At 39.3% G+C, this 26,930-nt stretch overlaps 1 long non-coding RNA gene across 4 annotated transcripts in view; it reads left to right on the forward strand.

Moving 5' to 3' along the window:
• LOC132657297 (uncharacterized) overlaps positions 1 to 21,371 on the forward strand; it is a 209,085-nt gene extending 187,714 nt beyond the window's left edge. For 3 of the 4 annotated variants that reach the window (XR_009595227.1, XR_009595226.1, XR_009595225.1), the window contains 2 exons: positions 12,546 to 12,639; positions 20,254 to 21,371. This is a non-coding gene — a long non-coding RNA (uncharacterized LOC132657297). Of the gene's footprint in view, positions 1 to 2,825; positions 3,312 to 12,545; positions 12,640 to 20,253 lie in introns of all 4 variants that reach the window. The other variant, XR_009595228.1, reaches the window with a different exon arrangement.
• Positions 21,372 to 26,930: the final 5,559 nt, after the last annotated feature.

The raw sequence follows: 26,930 nt of genomic DNA on the forward strand, positions 1-26,930 counted from the left end.
ATAAACCAAAAAACCCCCACAAATAAAAATAAAACCCCAAAATACAATGTCCCAGAAACACAAGAACTTGATAAAGCCATCGTAGTGAGTATACAGTAGTATACTTGAAGTATATTTGAAATTAAGAAAAAAAGGAAATATAAGTATATATTAATAGTATATGATTATTATACAGTATGTTCAAACAACATAGAAGTATAAAATAAGAAAAGAGAACATCTCAATTATAATTCCCTTATTCTACAATCTGCCCAGAGATGACCTCTAGTATTTTCTATGTATCTTTGTATAACTTTTCCTTAATCATTCATAGAGCTTTTCAATTCCTGAAGATAAGTTTTCTTGATTCATAGTAGGGATTTACCATAATTTTGAAAACTATTCTGCTAGTGATGGGTTTTGGGTTTTCAGTGAACATATCTATACAAATATCTTTGTGCATGTGTGGAATATCTCTCTGACAAATAACAAAGACGTGGAGTTTTGAAGTCGCGTATACCATGTGGGACAAAGTCGGAATTGACAAGGGATTGTCCTGAAGTGTGAAAAGTAGAACTACGTAGTTGTAAGGAACTAAGATTGGGGATTTTTTTTTTAACTCCAGCACAACTTTGGATGCACACAACATTTTATTTTACTCTAGAAACTAATAGCAACCTTTCTAATGTTTCACTGTGTAGTTTCCTGAAGGCTTCTGCCAGTCACCCATTATCACATTAACTACTATAATTAAGGAAAGTCAAATTCATTTGAAAGTGTTATTTAATTCATTTATGGTGTCTTATCCTGTATTTTCCCAATCAATTAGTAATTCCTCCATCATGAAAGTGAGGTGAAATTTACTAAAAGTTTTTTGTCATATTTCAGAATGATCTATGAGTTTTTCTTGTTTAATCTGTTCATGTAGACTTTCCTAATACTAAAACATCCTGAAATAAGCCCTGCTTAATCGTTGTGAATTAATATTTAATAGACGGCTGAATTTAATATATTAATGCTTAGAGTACTGTATATTTATCCTGTATTCTTGAGTCATAATTAGATTATGCTTTACTTTGTTCTTGTTCAGTTTGGGTATCTGGCTTATGTTAGTCTTGAAAAAATATTTTCCAATTTCCTGGAATAGTTTAAATATGACAATAATTATCTATTCTTTGAGAGAGATTCCTTCTAGCATACAACTACTTATCAACTTTTCCAGTGTTGTCTATATTTATTTATTTTTATTTATTTATTTTGTTGTCTATATTTAAAGACAACATTGTTTTTGTTGTTCAGTCACTAAGTCATGTCCAGCTCTTTGTGACTGCACAGATGGCAGCATGCCAGGCTTCCCTGTCCATCACCATCTCCTAGAGCTTAGTCAAACTCATGTCCATTCAGTCAGTGATGCCATCCCACCATCTCATCCTCTGTTGTCCCTTTCTTTTTACATCGACTTTAATACTTTGTATTTCCTGGAAAAAGCTTCAAAGTTTACCGGTTTTAACATGTAACCTTTTAATACATTTTTACAAAATGTTGTATTTGATTTTCTCTTTAATCCAAATATTAGTTAGAAAAAAATGTCTTCAACTGCCTGTGGTGTCTGGGCTGCTTCATATACACTGCCTCTCCCATCTCCATTGTCAGAGAATGAAACCTCCAATATTTATTAACACAATAGTTCCAAACATTTAAAGTATGAAATTCTCACTTTAACCATAAAAAAAAACCTATATACTTCTTGATATGGAGAATTTGTATTTTAATACTTACTAGTTGAGAAAGTGTAAGATTAGATACTGAAAATGAATTTACTAGTTCTTTTAAATTCATACGAATTTATCTAATCACAAGGGAACCTAATACATTTGAGTGACAGTAGTAGTATTTATGTGTAAGGGTACTACTCAGTCTGTCTGCCAGGAGTCTGATACCTTGACTTACAGCCCTCTTGTAAGAGCTGCTTAGCCCCAGGTCCCAGGCCCACAGGCTGAGAACTGCTGTTCTGATTCCTGTTCTTTGTCTGTCCAGTCTGCTTACCTGACTCCTGTTGCTTATGTCATTCCTTGGGCTTGAATGTTCTCCCCCCACATATAATTGACATATAAAATAATGAGTTTAAGGTGTAAAATCTGTTGATTTGATGCATATATACTGTGAAATGGTTACCATAGTACCATTAGTTAGTGCTTCAGTCAAAAACCGCATGATGACCTTTTTTTTAAAATAGTGAGAACATTTAAGATCTCTCTTAGCAACTTTCAAGCATATAAAACAGTATTGTAAACTATATTCACCATGCTGTATGTTAGATCCCCAGAACTTAGTCATCTTGTAACCAAAATTTCTCCCATTTCTAGTACCTGTCTCTAGTGTTTGACTTTTTTAGATTCCATATGCAAGTGAGATCTTACAGTATTCATCTTTCTCTGATTTATTTCACTTAATTCAATGACCTTAAGTTCCATTCATGCTGGATTCTTATTTTATGAGGAAAAAATGAATCCCTATATTATTTAGGCCACTGTCATTTAAGTTTTCTGGGAAGGAAGTTCAAACCATCAAAAATTTCAAGAATTAAACCTCACTTGTGCGTCTCTGTGACTGTATCCATAACCTGCTTTAGAGGTAGACTGGGGTGCCATTTGTGAATGAACAAACTCAGAGGTCACCCCGTCTGCTCACCCTGTGTGGTCTCCCTGCACTGAGCTCTCTTACATCTTTCATGCACATGCCTAGTGGATTCTGTGTGTGCTGCAGCTGGCACACCAGGAATTACGTTGTTTTAAATTGAGTTAGTTTCATTATATTAAAAAAACTAATGTCTTTCTTTTCCACAGTTTGTTGTGATCCACACAGTCAAAGGCTTTGAAGTAGTCAACAGAGCAGAAGTAGATGTTCTTCTGGAACTCTCTTGCTTTTTTGATGATCCAATGAATGTTGGCAATTTAATCTCTGGTTCCTCCGCCTTTTCGAAATCCGGCATGAACATCTGGAAGTTCACGGTTCACGTCCTTTAGAAGCCTGGCTCGGAGAATTTTGAGCATTACTCTACTAGTGTGTGAGATGAGTGCAATTTTGCCATAGTTTGAGCATTCTTTGGCATTGCCTTTCTTTGGGATTGAAATGAAAACTGACCTTTTCCAGTCCTGTGGCCACTGCTGAGTTTTCCAAACTTGCTGGCATATTGAGTGCAGCATTTTCACAGCAACATCTTCTAGCATTAGAAATAGCTCAACAGGAACTCCATCACCTCCTCTAGCTTTGTTTGTAGTGATACTTCCGAAGGCCCAATTGACTTCGCATTCCAGGATGTCTGGCTCTAGGTGAGTGATCACACCATCGTGCTTCTCTGGGCCTTGATGGTCTTTTTTTGTATAGTTCTTCTGTGTATTCTTGCCACATCTTCTTAATATCTTCTGCTTCTGTTAGATCCATACTATTTCTGTCCTTTATTGTGCCCATCTTTGCATGAAACGTTCTCTTGGTATCTTTAATTTTCTTGAAGAGATCTCCAGTCTTTCCCATTCTTTTGTTTTCATCTATGTCTTTGCATTGATCCCTGAGGAAGGCTTTCTTATCTCTCCTTGCTATTCTTTGGAACTGTGCATTCAAATGGGTGTATCTTTCCTTTTCTACTTTGCCTTTCACTTTTCTTCTTTTCAGAACTATTTGTAAGGCCTCCTCAGGAAACACTTTTTCCTTTTTGCATTTCTTTTTCTTGGGGATGGTATTGATCCCTGCCTCCTCTACTCTTCATAGTTCTTCAGGCACTCTGTCTATCAGATCTAATCCCTTGAATCTGTTTGTCACTTCTACTATATAGTCATAAGGGATTTGATTTAGGTCATACCTGAATGGTCTAGTGGTTTTCCCCACTTTCTTCAATTTAATTCTGACTTTGGCAATAAGGAGTTCATGATCTGAGCTACAGTCAGCTCCTGGTCTTGTTTTTGCTGACTGTATAGAGCTTCTCCATCTTTGGCTGCAAAGAATATAATCAGTCTGATTTTGGTGTTGACCATCTGGTGATGTCCATGTGTAGAGTCTTCCCTTGTTTGTTTGGAAGAAGGTGTTTGCTATGATCAGTGCATTCTCTTGGCAAAATTCTAATAGCCTTTGCCCTGCTTCATTCTGCAGTCCAAGGCCAAATTTGCCTGTTACTCTGGGTATTTCTTGATTTCCTACTTTTGCATTCCAGTTCCCTATAATGATGGAGAAGGAAATGGTAACCCACTCCAGTATTCTTGCCTGGAAAATCCCATGGATGGAGGAGCCTGCTGGGGTATAGTCCATGGGGTTGCAAAGAGTCAGACACGACTCAGAGATTTCACTTTCACTTTTGCTATAAAGAAAAGGACATCTTTTTTGAGTGTTACTTCTAGACGATCTTGTAGGTCTTCATAGAACCATTCAACTTCAGCTTCTTCAGCATTACTGGTTGGGGCATAAACTTGGATTACTGTAATATTGAATGGTTTGCTTTGGAAACTAACAGAGATCATTCTGTCATTTTTGAGATTACATCCAAGTACTGCATTTTGAACTCTTTTGTTGATGAAAATACTAGACCACCTGACCTGCCTCTTGAGAAATCTGTATGCAGGTCAGGAAGCAAGAGTTAGAACTGGACATAGAACAAGAGACTGGTTCCAAAGTGCAAAAGGAGCACGTCAAGGCTGGATATTGTCACCCTGCTTTTTAACTTACATCCAGAGTACATCATGAGAAATGCTGGGCTGGATGAACCACAAGCTGGAATCAGGATTGCTGGGAGAAATATCAATAACCTCAGATATGCAGATAACACCACCCTTATGGCAGGAAGCAAAGAAGAACTAAAAAGCCTCTTGATGAAAGTGAAAGAGGAGAGTGAAAATGTTGGCTTAAAACTCAACATTCAGAAAACGAAGATCATGGCATCTGGTCCTATCACTTCATGGCAAATAGATGTGGGAACAATGGAAACAGTGACAGACTTTATTCTTTTGGGCTCCAAAATCACTGCAGATGGTAATTCCAGCCATGAAATTAAAAGACTCTTGCTCCTTGGAAGGAAAGTTATGACCAACCTAGATAGAATATTAAAAAGCAGAGACATTACTTTGCCAACAAAGGTCCATCTAGTCAAGGCTATGGTTTTTCTAGTAGTGGCATGTATGGATGTGAGAGTTGGACTAGAAAGAAAGCTGAGCGCCAAAGATTTGATGCTTTTGTGGTGTTGGAAAAGACTCTTGAGAGTCCCTTGAACTGCAAGGAGATCCAACCCGTCCATCCTAAAGGAAATCAGTCCTGAATATTCATTGGAAGGACTGATGCTGAAGTTGAAACTCCAGTACTTTGGCCACCTAATGTGAAGAACTGACTCACTGGAAAAGATCCTGAAAGTGAAAGTGAAAGTGAAGTCGCTCAGTCATGTCCGACTCTTTTCGACCCTGTGGATAGTAGCCTGCACCAAGCTCCTCCGTCCATGGGATTTTCAAGGCAAGAGTACTGGAGTGGGTTGCCATTTCCTTCTCCAGGGAATCTTCCCAACCCAAGGATCGAACCGAGGTCTCTCACATTGTAGACAGATGCTTTACCATCTGAGCCACCAGGGAGACTCTAATGCCGGGAAAGATTGAAGGCAGAAGGAGGAGAAGGGAACGACAGAGGGTGAAATGGTTGGATGGCATCACTGACTCAGTGGACATGAGTTTGAGTAAACTCTGGGAGTTGGTGATGATAGGGAAGCCTGGCATTCTGCAGTCCATGGGGTCACAAAGAGTCGGACACAACTGAGCCAGTGAACTGAGCTGAATGTCTTTCTTAGACTTCTCATTTTTTGGGGGGAAAAAACTGAGGTAATTGTTTTGTATGTCAGATGAACATTTTATTGCATATATGCCTGAATATATATTCATATATGCATGCATTTTATCTCCTGTTTTGAATGATACAGAATTCTAGTTTCAAAAATTAACACTGCCACCCTCCTCCCTTCAATTTGAAGATTTTGTTTCTTACCTACTTGATAGCAATGCTTACTGGCTATTATTACTAGGATCCAATATTTCTGATAAAAATTATGGTGTAAATCTGATTATTATTTCTTTAAAGAAATTTGTCTTTCACCTTTTTCTTGGGAAACTTTTCAGTTCTTTTTTTTTATCTTTACCCTGAAATTTCATGAGGATAAGATCCATTAATCTTGCCTACACTTTCCATCTAAAGATGTCTGGCTTTTCCCATAGCTCTAAGCCTAGTTTTTGCCTATCAGTTTCAGTTCTAGCCAGTACTTTAAGTTCAAGAAATAAAGTAGGCCAGCACATGTTGCCACAGAGAGAAGTTGTCAGAAATCTGCATTTTCCTTGTGGTCAAGAGAGAGGTTTTAGATGGTATAAATAAGAGATGTCAGTGGGAAGGTAGGGAACCATTTCAAAATCTGGCAGCACCAAGATAGAGGGGATAAGTGTTTACCTGAGAGTCATGAAAATCAGGTTCTAGGCTTGTCCCTACTTAATAAAATCTGGAATGGAGTTCACTTTCTTTATCTACAAAATAGAAATGTGGAACCTTGATGACCTCAAAGATCCTCTCCAAGGGTTCAAAGATCTGCTTAGTGGTTCTCCTAACGGGAATTTCATCCTCACTAGGGAGAGTTTTGGGGTCACTTTTGGCATTTAGTAGGCAGGGGCCAGGGATAACAAATATGTTTGAATAAATGAGAAAAGCTTGCAAATGAAAGAATTGTCCAGGATAAAGTAAAAGCCAGTGATGTCCCTCTGGGAAATACCATGAGAAATAGGAACAACTAGCCATGAAGTGATTTCTTCTGCTTCCTGGCTTCTCCTATCCTAGCCCTTTCCTGCATGAGTAGGACATAATGGAAACACCCTCATGGCTGACAGAGCAATCTAACCTTGGCTGCTGATGAAATGTGCTGCTTCTTTGTCTCCCAGATTGCTGGAATTGAGCCACACTTATCTCTGACTTTCTGGGTCGGACAGATGTCTTTCTCCAACGATCAATAACTATGCCCCATTACAAGCTTGCATGTTTTTGTGTCATTTTTCTTATCCATCTGGTTATGTTCATCCTATTATACCCACTTTCTTCAAACCAAAGACTGTGGAGAACAAGTGTCATTCCCCATGGGTGAAATGGAGAAGATTCGGTCTAAAAGGCCAACTCTTACTACACAGAACCCAGGGAATATTGATAATGGTTTAGATGTAGGAGGCCTCTAAGCAGGACAAGGCCTGGCATAATGATTTTACATCTGCTCTGCATACCTGAGAGGAAAGACTTCAAATTTGGTAAAGCAAAGCACAGAAGATTAAGAGCTACTGGGTCTCACCTCTACTGCACTTTCATTGGCTTTGTAACTTGTATTGACTTAAGTGTAATGGGAAGATTCACTGTTTCATCTTGAAATATGTGTTTTGTATATAGAAACCTGCTACTAACTTGGCTCAGATCCTCCTTAGAGACACATTTTAACTGAAACAGGTCATTCCAAGGGAAATATTATTTTTCAGGAATAATTAGTACAACTCTCACTATAGCACAATTTGAGATTCACAGAAGTTTGGGAGGAAGCAACTTACGTCTCTTGCTCATTTGTTTCAGGTCCACCTGGGGCAGCCCTGGCCTTCTGCACATTCTCTAACTCTGGATTTTACTCCCATGGGACCTTGATCCCTAGATATTTGCATTCATTTTCTCTAAATCCTTTCCCCTTTACCCCCTTTTAATTTAGTTACACTTACTGCCATGGAGCTTCCCTGGTGGCTCAGATGGTGAAGAGTCTTCTTGCAGTGTGGGAGTCTGCATACAGTTTGATCCCTGGGTCAGGAAGATCCCCTGGAGAAGGAAATGGCAACCGCACTCCAGTATTCTTGCCTGGAGAATCCCATGGACGGAGGAGCCTGGTGGGCTATAGTCCATGGGGTCACAAAGAATCAGACATGACTGAACAGCTTCACTTACTTTATCTGCCGTATTTTCCCAGTGTTGAGTTTCATCTCTCAAAACCTTGATAAATTCTGTTTTTCTGTCTAAATGCTTCACTCTTCTTCCCTACTCTGTGTTTAGATAACTTCCACTGGTTCTTCAACCCTCAGTTTAGGAGCCATCATCCCAAGAAGTGTCCCTTTCCGTTCCTAGACTTGTCTCTATTATAAACTTTGTCTAGGTGTGGTCTCTAGGTCCATATAGTCACGGCTATGGTTTTTCCAGTAGTCATGTACTGTTCTGAGAGTTGGACCATAAAGAAGGCAGAGCATCAAAGAATTGGTGCTTTTGAACTGTGAACTTGGGCAAACTCCAGGAGATGGTGAGGGACAGGGGGTGCTTGCTGCAGTCCATAGGAGCATGAAGAGTCAGACGTGACTTGGTGACTGAACAACAACAAGGTGTGGTCTGAGAGAATGACCCTAGGAAGACCTCTTACAAGTGCAGATTCCTGGCCTGTATCCCATTCTTGCTGAATCAGAACTCTGGGTGTGACCCAGAATCCAGTTTTCATAAGCTACTTAGTGTGGTTTTGAGTGTATTTCTCTCTTTTTTAAAAAAAATATTAATTCATAAACCATTTGAGGGGAGCTGTGGCATATTGTTTACCTTTGTATCCATAATATCTAAACAGCACCACACATATAGTAGGGATTGAATACAATTTCACTAAAATGTGATTTAAAACCCAGGTTTGAGTCCTGGCTCTACCATTTGCTAGATATGGGGTTGGGACAAGTTATCAAAAGTTCTGACTCTAAATTTCTTAAGAAATAGAGATAATAATAATGTCAGTGCTTTGTAATGAACATGAAACAAATATCATTATCAGTCTCATAGATTTTTAGATTTAAAATTTCCAACATTAAGAGGCTAAGAGGAAACTCCTAGGAGTGGAGGGATTTCTATGAAATGACATTTCAAAACATTGTGTGAATTGAAAGTTTTAACAAATAACCCAGAACTGAAAGGACTGACGTGCTTGGTTATCCCAATTCTCTTGCACTGATTTGCTGGACTGGTGATTTTCTAGTTCAGCGTTTCTGGTATTCAGTCTTTCCAGAGAGTAAAATGCCGGTAAACAAAGGGTTTATGTCTATACCTACTGAGCTGTTTGCTTACTGTCTCCAACTCTCTTATTTCAGCAATGCATCCATCTATCCATCCGATCAGCCTCTGCTGAGCATGTACATGTTCAAAGTGCTATTAATTATAATAGCTACCATTTATTTCTGAGCATCAGTGATGGAGCAGCTACCATGTTAAAAATTTTATGTACCTTCTCTCAGTTTTTGTAGCAAGATTATGATACAGTGCTGTTATTTATTCCTATTCTACAGAAGAATTCTTAAGCATACACTTGCCTAAAAATCTTATGGAAAGAAATGATGGAACCAGGTTTTAAAACCAAATCTAAAGTAAGAAGGCTCTTACCCTAGAACCCTCTCTAGGGTAACTGTTATAATAACTGTTTTAATACCTTGCTTCCTCTCATTCAGTGTCCTTAAATCATATGCACCTAGGAAGAAACACCGCAGTGTTTGCAGGAAAAAACATGCCAGTGACCAAAAACAAAAAACAAAAGAAACAAAAGACAAAATAATTCTCTCTTGATTACAAAGATCTCCTTTTTCATTATTCTTCAAGGAATTAACAAAGTCAATTTTTTGTTCCATTTGTGCAGGCTTATATCTGTTTTGACTTTGTGTTGCATATTTTGTTTAGTTTCAACTTTAGAGAATGGTAGAGACACTTTTTGTCTTTTCAGTTTTCAGTTCTATAGCTTTTGAACACCGTAGCTGTGTTTCTCTAAGCACTACTGAATGGTATGGCTCTGAAATATTAAGCCAGTTCCAATTTTATCCCTAAGCCCAGTTATTACCCCCACTATTATGGTTGAAAATGGTTCCTTAGAATTTTCACCAGAACTGGTGTATCTCTTCTTGATCAGATTGGTCCTTCACAGTTGAGGCAAATTTTTGATGATTGTCTTAGTAATGCCTTGTTTAGTTTACTAAGCACCAAACGTTGTCAGTCATTGGGGATTTCTGAAATGTCACAAGGATGATTAACACCTTGTCTTCAGAATTCTGCATATAAAAATTGGCTCTAAAATGTGAAGCATTACTCAGGTGTGTGGCATTGCCTTTCTCTAATAGATTATTTAAAGCTTTTATCAGTCATGACAGGTTGAAAGGATGAGGTTATCTTGTAAATCTTTACTACAGATTGAGGCAATAAATTAAAACACCATAGTGAGCAGCTTTCATACTGGCCTAAACAAATAATTAAATGATTATAGGCAGAATGAACAAATCCACAGGTCATTATGAAGTATACAGGAAAACCAATACATTACATTCTAAAGCTTACTTAAAAAAAAAAATCAGATTTTCTACTAACGTGTTTTTTAAGTATTTGAAGCTCTGTGGAATAAAATAATTTGCAATCATTATTTTTCAAGGGAATGGTAAGAAATGAAATAAAAATGCTAGATATTGATACATGCTGAGGAGGAAAAGAACTATAATCAGTATTTATTGAACACTAATGAATGTTCAGCACAGTAACTTAATAGGGCATTAGTCATTTATCATCAAATTTCAAAAACTTGTGGATTGGAAGGATGATTGTAGGTTAGAGGGAAAATGTTGTAGGTTAGAGGAAAAAACACCTAGTCCTTAATGTTTCCTTACAAGAACTAGTCACAGTTGAACCATTCCTATAGAAATCTATAATAAAATTTTGGTTTTTACTTTAATGTTTTCATGATGAACGTGCCATTAAAATATATTTGATATTTATGGAGACATAATCAGTACCACAGGATTATCTATTAATATTAGTGATTGTAAGATTAATGAGATTGTAGGATTTACCTAGTTCTTATGTAAAAAATAGTCCAGTGACATTGGCTATGAATATTCTTCTTGATTTCTGTTGTAGATTTTTTTAGCATGTAAACAAATGCTTTTCCAAAATAACTCAGACTATGTTCTTCATCCCTAAAAGAACAAGTCAGACAGAGGAAAGTCTGGCATGGCTAATTTTAAGGCTTCTGTCAAACTCAGTGCCATGAATAGGACGGTAGTGCTAACCAGCAGGACGATTACTTCCGTGGATGATGCCATAAAGACATCTTCATGGGTTCAGAAGAAATCATCTCTAGTTCATAAATGAGGAAACACATTACAACATGCAAGGGGTGGTTGAGGCTTCCATGGTGGCTCAGTTGGTAAAAAACCTGCCTACAGTGCAGGAGACTCAGATTCAATCCCTAGGTTGGGAAGATCCCCTGGAGAAGGGAATGGCAACTGGCTCCAGTATTCTTGCCTGGAGAATTCCATGGACAGAGGATCCTGGAAGGCTACAGTTCATGGGGTCCAAAGAGTTAGACATGACTGAGCAACTAACGCTTCCACTCAGAGGGTGGAAGAAAGTAAACAGATTTATTAATGCATTAATTGTGATAAATATGCAGTTTACAGAGGTAAACTGATTTTGTACATATATAAGTTTTTCATATGTTTTTCATGTATATGATAGTCTAATAGAATATTTTATATGTTATTTCTACATTATACCTTTAAAAATATTTCTGTGGAGAAAGACTTTTATATTTGAATAAAAATCTGTTTTACTAAGAATTTGCAGTGAGTTTATGTTATGCAATTAGCTTTGTTGCTAGGCAGCCCCAATAGAAGTTTTGATGTGTAATTTGCTTGAAACTATTAAAAGGGCTCTGCTGAAGTTTTGAAACCAACTGAATTAGCTGCAGAGAATGTTAGGTGTTGCTATTTTAATGAACTGAAGCTTTGCATTTGGGATTAAGTTTAGTGAAACCAAAATAATTTGGCACTTTGGGAACTGAAATCTGTTGAACAAAGTTGAGAGGAATTTAGCATTCACTCTTTATCTCTTGGGGCATCCTAACCTTCGCCCACTAGTGCCTACTCCATATCTTAATTCAGAAATACTTTTTTCTTAAAAGTGCGTGCTGTACATCTTCTGCTCGGAAGCATTTCCTCTGTTTATATCTGCTCTGTCCTTGCTTTCTTCACCCCATACAGTCAAGTAGTGGACATTATGATGAGGCAGGTCAGGGGGCCTCAGGTTTTCCCCCAACATGTCTGGCCCGCTCCCATCTTACTGGTTGGAGGGCCATCCCAACATCTTGTACAGTTTTCACCTCTGTGACCAAGCCTTTAATCTGACGCTTGATTTACACTTATAAAATTCTCATTTTGCTAGAAAGTTGTCTTGGTCTCCTATAAGTTGTTATCTTGACTCAGACCCACCTCCCTCACCCGTGGGCTCACCTCCCAGAATCCTGACCCAGGTATGATGGCCAGAGTTGGTATATTCCAGCAGTAAAATTAGAGAGCTTCTCTCTGCCTTATTCTAAAATGGGATTTCCAGATAACCTCTGGCCTGGGGTGATTTAAAACCCCTGCTAGTATAAATTCTGATCTGAATGGCACTTGGAAGACTGCTCAGTAAATCAAAAGACACTGTTTCCTCCATTAGTTTCTTCTTATTTATTAATTTTTTTTTTCCCTTAGCAGAAGTTGCAGGAATTACAGACTGCCTGCTTGCTGTTGATCTGGGATGTGGCTGCTTAAAGAGTGAAATCTCATGACCTGCAGTGGTTATACACAGGTGAGGTGTTTGAGTATATGCTTAGTTAAGGATGTGAATATATTATTTCTTTAAAAATTACTTTATTGTAGTTCTGAGTTTTCTTGTGAAAGGGAAAAATAAAAAGCAAAATATGATCCAGGCCTTTAAAAAAATACAACTTGAGTCATTTTCCCGTGATTACCATAATTCTGATGGTAATAGTTTTATATAAATTTTTCATTTTGGTTTTGTTATCGTGTATCCTATATCACACATAATTAGATAAAAAGCAGTAGTCTACTAAATTATTTATTTCTGCATGCATGTGATTTAGAACAGTGTTTGATTTTTGGAGTTGGTGAATGTCAGAGTATTTTAATTTGAACAGATCAGGGCAGAGTATTCAGATTTGGAGATGAAACTCATGCAATGCTGATACTCCAGTAATTCATAATAGTAAGTTAAAGCTTTTAGTTCTAAGAGTGTAAAATTTTATTTCTATTAGTGTAAAAATTTCCAGTATGATGATATCTTAGACTACAAGCCATTAGCATCTCAGTTAAAATTCATTTATCAGATTTTTTTCCAACATAAGAGTTGTCTGAGATGGAATAGTACATACAACTGGAAAATTCTGAAAGGAGCACACATGAACTTATTTACAAAATAGAAACAGACTCACCAACTTAGAGAATGACTTTATTGTTACCAGAGGGGAAAGGTGTCGGGGGACGAGATCATTAGGGAATTTAGGATTGACATGTATACATTGCTATATTTAAAATAGATAACCAGCAAGGAGCCACTGTAAAAAAAAAGAGGGGGGTGGGAAATTTTACCAGTACTCTCACATTTATACCTATCCTGTTCAGTTCAGTCACTCAGTCATGTCCGACTCTTTGCGACCCCATGAATTGCAGCACGCCAGGCCTCCCTGTCCATAATCAACTCCCAGTGTCCACCCAAACTCACGTCCATAGAGTTGGTGATGCCATCTCATCCTCTGTCGTCCCCTTCTCCTCCTGCCCCCAATCCCTCCCAGCATCAAAGTCTTTTCCAATGAGTCAATTCTTCGCATGAAGTGGCCAAAGTATTGGAGTTTCAGCTTTAGCAACAGTCCTTCCAAAGAACACCCAGGACTGATCTCCTTTAGAATGGACTGGTTGGATCTCCTTGCAGTCCAAGGGACTCTCAAGAGTCTTCTCCAACACCACAGTTCAAAAGCATCAATTCTTTGGCACTCAGCTTTCTTCACAGTCCTACTTTCACATCCATACATGACCAATGGAAAAAGCATCGCCTTGACTAAATGGACCTTTATTGGCAATGTAATGTCTCTGCTTTTGAATATGCTATCTAGGTTGGTCATAACTTTCCTTCCATGGAGCAAGAGTCTTTTAATTTCATGGCTGCAGTTACCATCTGCAGTGATTTTGGAGCCCCCAAAAATAAAGTCTGACACTGTTTCCACTGTTTCCCCATCTATTTCCCATGAAGTGATGGGACCAGATGCCATGATCTTCGTTTTCTGAATGTTGAGCTTGAAGCCAACTTTTTCACTCTCCTCTTTCACTTTCATCAAGAGGCTTTTTAGTTCCTCTTCGCTTTCTGCCATAAGGGTGGTGTCATCTGCATATCTGAGGTTATTGATATTTCTCCCAGCACTCTTAATTCCAGGTTGAGCTTCTTCCAGCCCAGCGTTTCTCATGATGTACTCTGCATATAAGTTAAATAAGCAGGGTGACAATATACAGCCTTGACGTACTCCTTGTCCTCTTTGGAACCAATCTGTTGTTCCATGTCCTGTTCTAACTGTTGCTTCCTGACGTACTTATAGGTTTCTCAAGAGGCAGGTCAGGTGGTCTGGTATTCGCATCTGTTTCAGAATTTTTCACAGTTTATTGTGATCCACACAGTCAAAGGCTTTGGCATAGTCCATAAAGCAAAAGTAGATGTTTTTCTGGAACTCTCTTGCTTTTTTGATGATCCAGCGGATGTTGGCAATTTGATAGGAAATCCAAAATATGAAAAAAAAATCTACTTTCAATACATAAAAAGAAACAAGCAAGGGTACACTCTTGTTTCTTTTTATGTATTAAAAGTAGATCTTTTTTTTCATATTTGGGGTTTCCTATAATATCATTTTTTCTTCTGTAAAAGATTGAAAATCCTTTAATGCCAACAGTCAAAAATGGACATTACTCATGGTTTCGGGTTCATATAGACAATAATGAACTTTCCAATTTGGGCAAGTTTTGGCTTTGTGTTTTTAGCAATTAGTGTTATTATAATTTTTTATCTAGCTATCTGTTTCCCTATTATTAATGTGGGAGACCTGGGTTCAATCCCTGGGTTGGGAAGATCTCCTAGAGAAGGAAATGGCAACCCACTCCAGTATTCTTGCCTGAAGAATCCCATGGACGGAAGAGCCTGGTGGGCTACAGTCCATGGGGTCGCAAAGAGTCAGACATGACTGAGCGACTTCACTTCACTTCTTCACTTCACTTTCCTATTATACTGTGAATTCTTGTGAGCCCGTGGTTGGTAGGAAACCTGTTACATCTAGCATAGCACTTAGTCCCATTGTATTGATAGATGCCTACCAAACATTTTTCCAAATGAATTTATTTAAATGCCAGGCAATATTGAGTCAAAGTAATTCCACTATTGGGCTTGTTTTTCATTGAAAATATCCTCAATGGCAAGCAAATACACTGGCCTCTGAAATATTCTTGTCCAAAATATCTGCCTACAGCAAATCAGCATCATCTTTAAGTTGGTGGCTTAGTTGTACTTCCAGAAAACAGCTTTATGATATCATATAAATACAGGCAGAACTTGATTGTCTAGCCTTTCAAAGTGTGATGGATTGCCTCTTTCCGTAAGAGGTGAATAAATCATCACAACCTCATAAATCTTAGTAATCAGTTTTCCTCCTAGTTTAAAGAATTTTCATGAATAGCTCACAGGGGGTCCATTAAACAAAGGTAGTAGAAGAGAAGTTAAAAAAAAAGAAAAGGAAAACTAAAATGAAAAATGAAAAGGGTGTGGGTAAGCCATTGTATGCCTAGCTGACATGGATGTAACATGGTTTCTGTGCTATCATTGTCATGTGGAATAAAACTAGGCTCCCAAAAGGAAAGACTTTTACTGGTGAGTGGTAAGTAGATGCTTGTTGCCAGGAAGGAATGCTTCCTGTCTCTCTCCATTGCAGGGCTCTCTGGATGGGTGGCTTTGGGGAGTTTTTATCTTCATCTCTGGGAGAAGCAACTGCAGGGAAATTAGAACCTAAAATTTACCTGATGGATTAATCACCCAAGGCCCAAAGCATATTTTCTTTTTGTTGTTGCTATTCTTAAATTTGTTTATTTATTTATTTATTTTTGGCTGTGCTGGGTCTTCATTGCTGTGTGCAGGTTTTCTCTAGTTGGCAGCTACTAAGAGTAGGAGCTACTCTTTTGCTCTGCATCATGTGGGATCTTCTAGATCAGAGATTGAACCCATGTCCCATGTACTGGCAGGTGGATTCTTAACCACTGGACCGCCACCAGAGAAGTCCCTTCAAAGCCTATCTTCTATGTTAACACTTGCCTTTGGTGTCATATGGACTTGGGTATAGAAATGTATGCCATGTGATGTCATGCAATTTGTATGCAAAGAAAGTTTTGGGGTTGTTTTTGTTTTATTTTGGTGTCCTTTTATATGTGTGTGCTGGCTGTTGCAAAGCTTATTCCTCAGAAGGGAGGAAGAAGAGAAGGTATAAAGTGCATTTTCTCTAAAGATATTCCTCATCCATTTTTCCCCTTTGATGTCACACCCAAGTCCATTCAACACCAAGCATGTTTGAATTTTTCTTATAAGTGAAAACTTATGTGTCTTTGGTGGTCACTGGCTTATTTGTAATGCTAGCAGAATTTAACTAAAAGACGGCATATTGAGTATGGGAGGTTTCTGTTATATGCTAAAGTGACATGCTTTTGTCATTCAGTAATATTCATGAAACAAAAACTAATTTTAAGAGCCTATTTACTATGCGTCAAATCCAGTGCTAAGCATTGAGATTTGAGATACCAGCGGGAAAGATTATATTTCTACCATCCTGGAACTTCAAGTCCTGTGAAAAATCACAAACAAGTACTAGACAATTTAAACAATTTCGTCTGCTTTAATGATGTACTTCCATACTTTCAATACTGACTGATGTATAATTGGTGCTCAGGAGATGTTTATTAAATGAAGACTATCTATGAGGTAAATGCTATAATGAGGAAGGAAAGAGTGATGGGATCAGAGAAGTCTTCCCCCACCCCAGCTTTATTGATGTTGGCAAATACAATTGTAATATATTTAAAGTGTACATTGTGATGGTTTGATACATACATTGACACACACAAGTATTATTTTGTCCTTTTGATGATAACCATCCTAATAGGTGTGATGTAGTATCCTATTGTGTTTGAGCGAGCATCTTTTCATATACCTGTTGGTCATTTGTATATCTTATTTGGGAGCATGTCTATTCAGGTTCTTTTCCCATTTTAAAATTGGGTTTTTATTTTTTGCTGTTGAGTTGTTAAGAGAGTTCCTTTTATATTTGGATATTAGCCCTTTATCAGATATATGATTAGCGACTATTTTCTCCCATTCATTAGGTAGCCTTTTTTGTTTTGATTGCTTCCTTTGCTTTGCATAAACTTTTCAGTTTGATGTAATCCCACTAGTTGAATTTTGCCTTTTTTCCTTTGCAATGGTGAACTGAAAATGTGCCCAGTTAAGACCATGTAATGATGTTTCTATTGATGGAAAGAAAAAAGTGAAACTGTAGCTTGTAACTGTGATACTAGCTAGGGCTACACATGGTCTCATCTCTGCAAAGAATTACATGTAAATTGTAGTCCAACAGCCAAATTATTTTAAAAGGAGTTTTTATGCTTTACTTGAATCTCTTAAAGAACATTGAAAAGAATCCAGATTATGTCTTCAAACACAGTTGAAAAGCTTCCTTCCTCTCCTCATATTTTTATGTATTTCACAGCTGTGGACTATGAGGTGACATCCACTGTAAAGATCACACCTCTCTGACTGCTTTTTTGATGTCTGAGACAGGGACAGTATCAGATTGGTCAGTTTGCTGATTATAGCTCATCAGTTGTTCAAGGAGACATTTTCTCTCCTCACTGTCTGTCATATTCATCTAGAAATCCCATTGTTATTTATGTCACACACATGCACATATACCCACACTCATACAGACACACATGAGTCAATTAATGATCTTAGTGTGATGTGATTTATCTATCTGTATATATTTGATATTGTGAAATATATCACACATAGGTCTTGAAATGATTCAGTAACATTTCTGCCTGGACACACTGAGATTTTAAACAACTTCTGGTTCCATTTAATAGCAACAAAATCCATAAATCTTCATAAGCAGTGAAGTGTAATGAAGGTTGAACATTTAAAAAATCTTTTATATCATTGCATGAATGAAGGGAAACGTGTAAGACTAGAAGCAGTTCATGCCATATGGTAGTAATAAGATAGACACTCCAGAAAAAAAAAATTAATGACAACAACAACAAAAGGATCATTCAGGGGCCTGTTAAAAAGGTAGAAGTCAGAAGGGTCAGGGGAAATACCCATAACCCCTCACCTCCAACTCCTGCTTCTCACTAATCCTGATCCCATAGGTTCTTGCCCACATCCTCAAGAAGCAATATCAGCTGAACTATTTCTGTTTCTCTTCTCCTGTTTCAGGGGTAAAAGTATACAGCCCTTAGCCCTCCTAAGATAACGTGCATGCTGCACGTTGACAGGAGATGAAACTACATATAGTCTCACATAAAGATAAAAACAAATGCCATATGCTCAAGAGGGACTCTGACTTTCTTCTTGGTCAAAGTATGTTTAAGACATATGACAAAATTTGAAGACATTCTGCTATGTGATTTTGCCAGACACAAAAAGTCAACTAATGCACTTATATGAAGCGCCTGTAATAGTCAAATTCAGTATAGATAGAAAGTAGAATAGTGTTTGCCAGGGGCTTGAGAGGGGGTAACTGGAGAGTTTTTATGTAATATGTATAGACTTTCAATTGATGAAGCGTTCTGGAATTGGTTTGTGTTAATTATTACACAGTAATGTGATTAATGTTACTGAACTCTACACTTAAAGATGGTTCACATGGTGAATTTTATGGTATGTGTATTTTGTGTATGCATGAGTGCTAAGTTGCTTCAGTTGTGTATGACTGTTGTGACCCTGTGGACCATAGCCTGCCAGGCTTCTCTGTCCATGGGATTCTCTAGGCAAGAATACTGGAGTGGGTTGCCATGCCCTCCTCCAGGGGACCTTCCTGATCCAGAGATCAAACCCACATCTCTTATGTCTCCTGCATTGGTAGGTGAGTTCTTTACCACTAGTGCCACAACCCACACCCACAAAGATAGTGCAGGGCAAAATGAACCACATTTGAAATATACTAAATACTCTGGAGCTGGAACAAGTCACTTCCTCTCAATCACCAGAGTACAGGCCATGAGAGTTCAAAGGAGACTTATTAATATGACTTACCTTCATCATCTGTTGCATCCAGGTGCTCATTACAGACGGCCCACACACCCTAAAAGAGAGGGAACAATGCAGGGGCTTCTGAGTTGAGTGCTTATCTCACTATTAAACATCAACCTCAAAGACAAAAAAATACTCCAACATAAATATATCATTTGCCTTTGTTTATTTCACATCTACATAAATTAAGAGGCTAAATGATATGAGAAATATTTCATTGATAGAGTATTAATCACTAGATAATACACACTGTGAAAACAGCTCATCAGAATCCATTAATGTTTTATTAATCCCATTTTTGATGCGATATTTTTGATTTGAAAAACAATCCTCTCTTTCAGCATCTGGTAACACTTGGATGCAGTATACAAAACCTGTGGGGAGCATTAGACACCTTACATAGAGTTTTCCCTGTTTGGTGTTACAGGTACTCCATGTGTTGATGCCATGGAGTTGATGCCATGTAAATTTCCTTCTACATTTTTTACTCTAAACATGATTTTTCAAAAGATTCAGTGGGTCACAGTTTCTAGCATCAAAGAGTTACAAATCAGAAGTCTAGGCAAGAAAAGTCAATATTACTTTCTCTTAAAAAACTTGTTTGGCCCCCAAAGTGGAAGGCTGCTAGAGCAACACTTGGCTGGCTTTCCTAGTTCCTCCACTGTTTGTCTTGTAGGTAATCTTCCTGGAGACAGGAATGTTTTCCCAGCTTCTGTTTGCTTGTTTAAATGCTAAACCAATCCTTTAAGACTTATTGGAAGCCCTGTCAGCACCATGACCCCTTCCTGATTAGCCTAACCTCCTGCAATGTTCTTGCACAGCATTTATTTTCAGAATCACTCCCTCAGAATTATCATTCATTGAACTTGCACATGTGCTTCTGTAAGGATGTATGCGTGTTAGCTTCCAAGGTGGGCCCCAGCGATCCCCACCTCCTGGTTTTCACACACTTGTGTGGTCCCCTTCCACATTTCATCAGAGCTGGTCTGTATGACTACAGTCCATGGCAGGAGTGATGGTATGTCACTTCTGATATTTGAATGTAGCTTCCACCTTGGATGCCTTCTCTTTCAGATTCTGCTCCTCAAGGAAAGCCAACTACCATGTCCTGAGACTACTCAGACCATCTGTGGATAGAGCCCTGTGGTAACTGAAGTCTCTGGCAAACAAGCAGGCAAAAACCGGAGGCCTGACAACTATGTGGTTGAGATTGGAAGCGGTCAATCCCTTCGTGGATTAGTCTGCAGCCCTAGTGGGTGTCTTCTCTGCAACCTTCTCAGATACTTTGAGTCAGATTGACCTGGCCAAACTGCTCTCAGCTCCTTGTCCTACAGCAACTGTGAGATAATGAATGTTGATCTACTTATTTGGGGGTAATTTGTTATGTAGCCTTAGATGACTAAATATTTTATCTCCCCAGCTAGACTATAAGCTCCTTGAAGAAGGATTCCAGCTTTCTGATTCCTCATGGTGCTCACATTTATCTATTCAACTCAAGAGAGAAAGATAGAAAAGTATTTTTTTATCTACCTGCTTAAACTTTTTCACAGGTACCAGCTATTCTGAACAGTGCCTGTGAGGTCAGTAGGAGAAAACGGGCACTACTAATGCTGTTCTAATATGAATGGGACAAGTTAAAGATAATTATTTGACCATGGGCCTAAAACTTAACAGAAGCTGATGTCTAAGCCCTGATTTAGGAAAGAATGTATCAAGTCAACATGTTTCAAATCTTTTGCTTCCCTGAGCTCTCTGGAGGTCCCACGTTGTCCTTTTCTGCTGCTGGTTCTTTCTCAGGCACTGCTGTCATTAACCTGCACTGAGTACTCTGGGTTCTGCAGCCCTGATACTCTCAGCAGAGTCACATCACAGATTGAACAATGCTTGGCTCTGACCCATGACTTCCATTGCTTCATTCTTTGGTATTGGCCCTATGATTTCAGATAAAGATAATCTCTCAAGCGTGTTGCAAAAGGAGGAAGAAAAGAAAACACACCATCTTATAGAAATGTTGCAAACTAAAAAATTGAAGTGTCTTCCCTCCCAACTCTCTCTTTGTCTCCTATCCCTGTTCATCAAGGTGCTTTGGCAAGAGAGATATTTTAGGATAAACAGTAATTGGTATGAGGAACATGTGTTGATATTCTGCATCTATGAGATATAACTATTAACAGATGGATGTTATTTATAAATTCTTGCATGTTTATCCTGGTTCTTTTGAACTCTTTTCTGAGTCTATCAGCTGCTGCTGTTGGGATAATTAATTACACAACCCAATTCAGTTAAAAATTTTGAAATGTTCATTGTCTATATGATCTGCATATTGAATCCTCTTGATCATGCTGTCCAGTGTTTTAGATGCCACTCATTGCCTAAGACTTTATTTTTTGGGCTCCAAAATCACTGCAGATGGTGACTGAAGCCATGAAATTAAAAGACACTTACTCCTTGGAAGAAAAGTTATGACCAACCTAGATAGCATATTGAAAAGCAGAGACATTACTTTGCTGACTAAGGTCCTCCTAGTCAAGGCTATGGTTTTTCCAGTAGTCGTGTATGGATGTGAGAGTTGGACTGTGAAGAAAGCTGAGTGCCGAAGAATTGATGCTTTTGAACTGTGGTGTTGGAGAAGACTCTTGAGATTCCCTTGGACTGCAAGGAGATCCAACCAGTCCATTCTGAAGGAGATCAACCCTGGGATTTCTTTGGAAGGAATGATGCTAAAGCTGAAACTCCAGTACTTTGGCCACCTCATGCGAAGTGTTGACTCATTGGGAAAGACCCTGATGCTGGGAGGGATTGGGGCCAGGAGGAGAAGGGGACGACCGAGGATGAGATGGCTGGATGGCATCACGGACTCGATGGATGTGAATCTGAGTGAACTCTGGGAGTTGGTGATGGACAGGGAGGCCTGGTGTGCTGTGATTCATGGGGTCGCAAAGAGTCGGACATGACTGAGTAACTGAACTGAACTGAACTGATTGCCTAAGACACACACACACACACACACACACACACACAGACACACAAATACACATAAAGTACCAATTAGTTTTTAAAACTTCATTTAGGTTGTCCTTTCACTATAGTCCTTCTCTTTTCTAAAATCTATTTTTTAATGTTTCCCTACCCCCAGCCATACCTATTTCAACCGAAAATAGAACCAATAAAAAAATGTGGCCTAGAACGTCATACATGTTTTTATTTTGTTTTATTTTTTTATTTGGCTCTGCTGGGTCTGCGTAGCGCTCAGGCATTGTCTAGTTGCAGCAAGTGGGGCTACTCTTCCTTGCGGTGGTTTCTTTTGTTGCGGAGCAAGGGGCTTCAGTAGTTGCAGAGTGTGAACTCAGTAGTTGTGGCATAGGGGCTTAGTTGTCCTGCAGCATGTGGGATCTTCCCAGACCAGGGATCAAACCTGTTTCACCTGCATTGTTAGGTGTATTCTGTACCATTGGACCACCAGGGAAGGACCACCAAAAATTATTAAATAATTTTTAATAATATGGCTTATAATAAGGAAACTCTTGGAGCAATTAGGTTTAATTGAATCCAAGATAGCTTTCTCCTCCTAAATAGGAGAATGATTTATAACCAGTAGGCAAGTTGATCATTTGTCCAGAACTTCAAGGGAGCAAGGGAAGGAATGAAATACTGAAGGGAAGTAAGAGAGAGAGAGAGAGATTTTATGACTACATGTGAATAGCACTACAATCCATACAGTGGAGCTTGAACCCCCTTTATAAACACTAAAATCCAGTGTCTATCTAGCTAGGACAAAGTAAGTTAGGTTGGAAGAAGAGTACTTAAATGCCACACAAGGTTGGGAAGGGTTAAACCGGTTCTGACTGGCACTTATTTGCCAGTTGAAAACAGATTCCAAATTCCCTCCTTTTTGAAATTTTCAAAGAATATCAAAGGAATTGCTTCTAAGTTCATCTTTCTCTCCAAATGTCTGTAAAAAAATCTTAAACTATTGCTAATGGAAATGGATTTTTAGTCAGCAGGAATTCAGAGTGCTAAGTCATCATCAAAGTTGCCAGTAGGGTAAATAAATACCCATATAGATGAAAACAGGGTGTGATATGTTAAATATATCTTTAAAAAAATCAATTTTAATCATACTCTTAAAAATATTCTGTATCCATAAAATTCACTACCTAAGAACCAGTTTTTAATTCTTTCTTAACAGTGATGTGCTTTTTCCCCTCTTAAATAGAAAGTTAAGCCACTTTACAGATATTCAGAATTAGAGCACATAGGAAATAAATGGGTGTTTAAAAGTGACCAATGGGCTCACTTATACTCCTGGGCCAGGGAGGGTAAGAGTGCTTGAAACTATTCCTATTGGCCAAAGTCCATATATTCCTGTTTAGTAATCTAGAGTTGAAGCACTACATAGATTTAAATATTCTCTCTATTCATAGTCAACCTTTATGATTCTGAGATTCGAGGATTCTCTCTCTTTTTTTTTTTTTTTTTACTTTATTTTACTTTTACAATACTGTATTGGTTTTGGCATACCAAGGATTCTCTTATTCTGTAGTTATTTTTTATTTTTTAATACTTCCATAAAAATGGCTCCTAATTTTTCTATGAAGTTTGTTCCTGAGAACATACAGATATTTAGTGCATTTTTTTCTAAATACTTACAGCTACACTGTTTATATACATTCATGTTATGATGAGGATCTTATTGTAACTGATTAACCTTAGTACATACTCTGCAGCCAGGAGAGGGAACCTTTTAGTGAGGTCTCTCCTTGGAAGATTTTTGGAGAGGCAGTGCATTGGGACTTCCGTATAGCTCAGATGGCAAAGAATCTGCCTGTAAGGCAGGAGACCTTGGTTTGATCACCAGGTCAGCAAACTCCCCTGGACAAGGAAATGGCAACCTACTCCAGTATTCTTGCCTGGGGAATCCCATGGACAGAGGAGCCGGGTGGGCTACAGTCCATGGGGTTGCAGAGTCAGACATGACTGAGTGACTAACATACACAGTGCATAAGAGGCTAAGAAGAGCATAGGTTTGGGATTAAACAAGACTGCTAAGAGGAATGGAATGTAGGGTTTAAGAGCATGGGCCCTGGAGTCAGACTGTCTGGTTTCAGCCAAATTCCAGCTCTTCCAATTATGTGCTGTATGATCTTGCATATTTCATTTAATCTGCTTGTGTATTAGTCTCCTCAAATATAAATGGTAAATTAATCATAGTATTTGTCTTATAGAATTACTTCACACACAAAGTATTAAGAGCAATGTTTCAACACACTCAGAATGTAGTCAGTTGCTATTTATTATTGTAATTGTTATTATTAACACTTTCACACTCCAGCTTCATCACATACCAATATGATCTTTTGTAATGTCTTAACCCTTTGGTTTGTCCATCTCTAAAATGAAGATTATAAGACCTGTTTCACAGGGTGGGAATTAATATTATAGAAAATACAGAGCAGAGAACACAGAACTTGGAGTATATAAGTGCTTCAGTTCAGTTCAGTTGCTCAGTTGTGTCCGACTCTTTGCTACCCCATGAATCACAGCACGCCAGGCCTCCCTGTCCATCACCAACTCCTGGAGTTCACTCAAACTCACGTTCATGGAGTCAATGATGCCATCCAGCCATCTCATCTTCTGTCGTCTCCTTCTCCTCCAACCCCCAATCCCTCCCAGCATCAGAGTCTTTTCCAATGAGTCAACTCTTGCAAGACGTGGCCAAAGTACTGGAGTTTCAGCTTTAGCATCAGTCCTTCCAAAGAACACCCAGGACTGATCTCCTTTAGGATGGACTGGTTGGATCTCCTTGCAGTCCAAGGGACTCTCAAGAGTCTTCTCCAACACCACAGTTCAAAAGCATCAGTTCTTTGGTACTCAGCTTTCTTCACAGTCCAACTCTCACATCTATACATGACTACTGGAAAAAGCATTGCCTTGACTAGATGGACCTTTGTTGGCAATGTAATGTCTCTGCTTTTGAAAATGCTATCTAGGTTGGTCATAACTTTCCTTCCAAGGAGCAAGAGTCTTTTAATTTCATGGCTGCAGTCACCATCTGCAGTGATTTTGGAGCCCCCCAAAATAAAGTCTGACACTGTTTCCACTGTTTCCCCATCTATATCCCATGAAGTGATGGGACCAGATGCTAGGATCTTAGTTTTCTGAATGTTGAGCTTTAAGCCAACTTTTTCGCTCTCCTCTTTCACTTTCATCAAGAGGCTTTTTAGTTCCTCTTCACTTTCTGCCATAAGGGTGGTGTCATCTGCATATCTGAGGTTATTGATATTTCTCCTGGCACTCTTGATTCCAGCTTGTGTTTCTTCCAGCCCAGCGTTTCTCATGATGTACTCTGCATAGAAGTTAAATAAGCAGGGTGACAATATACAGCCTTGACGTACTCCTTGTCCTCTTTGGAACCAGGCTGTTGTTCCATGTCCAGTTCTAACTGTTGCTTCCTGACTTGCAAATAGGTTTCTAAAGAGGCAGGTCAGGTGATGTGGTATTCCCATCTATTTCAGAATTTTCCACAGTTTATTGTGATACACACAGTCAAATGCTTTGGTATAGTCAATAAAACAGAAGTAGATGTTTTTATGGAACTCTCTTGCTTTTTCCATGATCCAGCGAATATTGGCAATTTGATCTCTGGTTCCTCTGCATTTTCTAAATCCACCTTGAACATCTGGAAGTTCACGGTTCATGTATTGCTGAAGCCTGGCTTGGAGAATTTTGAGCATTACTTCACTAGCGTGTGAGATGAGTACAATTGTGTGGATAGTCACTAAGCGCAGGCGGCTGCGAGCCGGCACACTAAGCGCAGGCAGCTCGCAGCCGAGAGGAGCTACCCCACGTCTGAGGTCAGGGGCAGCGGCCCAGAGTGCCAGGCTACGTTCCTGCTAGCGCAGGAACGGCTGAGAGGAGCTACCCTGCGTCCAAGGTCAGTGGCGGCTGGGAGGAGCTACCCCGCGTATGAGGTCAGGGGCAGCGGCCGGGAGGAGACACCCCGCCTCCCAGGTCAGTGGCGGCCTGGAGGAGCTACCCGCGTCTGAGGCCAGTGGTGGCCGGGAGGAGACACACCGCGTCCGAGGTCAGGGGCGGCCGGGAGAAGCCACCTCATGCCCGAGGCCAGGGGCGGTGACCCTGAGGAGCCACCCCAAGCTTGAGGCCAGGGCCGGCGGCCTGGAAGAGCAACCCGAGGAGCGGTGGCTGCGCAGGCACAGGAGTGCCTAGAGGAGCTATCCCACATTGAAGGTCAGGAACGGCAGCAGTAAGGAGATACCCCTCGTCCAAGGTAAGGAGCAGCGGCTGCACTTTGCTGGAGCAGCCGTGAAGAGATACCCCATGTCCAAGGTAAGAGAAACCCAAGTAAGATGGTAGGTGTTGCAAGAGGACATCAGAGGGCAGACGCACTGAAACCATACTCACAGAAAACTAGTCAATCTAAAACACTAGGACCACAGCCTTGTCTAACTAAGTGAAACCAAGCCATGCCTGCGGGACAACCCAAGACAGGTGGGTCATGGTGGAGAGGTCTGACAGACTGTGGTCCACTGGAGAAGGGAATGGCAAACCACTTCAGTATTCTTGCCTTGAGAACCCCATGAACAGTATGAAAAGGCAAAATGATAGGATACCAAAAAAGGAACTCCCCAGGTCAGTAGGTGCCCAATATGCTACTGGAGATCAGTGGAGAAATAACTCCAGAAAGAATGAAGGGATGGAGCCAAAGCCAAACCAATACCCAGTTGTGGATG

The sequence above is a fragment of the Ovis aries genome, chromosome 10 (assembly GCF_016772045.2).
Source record: "Ovis aries strain OAR_USU_Benz2616 breed Rambouillet chromosome 10, ARS-UI_Ramb_v3.0, whole genome shotgun sequence".
Taxonomy (NCBI): domain Eukaryota; kingdom Metazoa; phylum Chordata; class Mammalia; order Artiodactyla; family Bovidae; genus Ovis; species Ovis aries.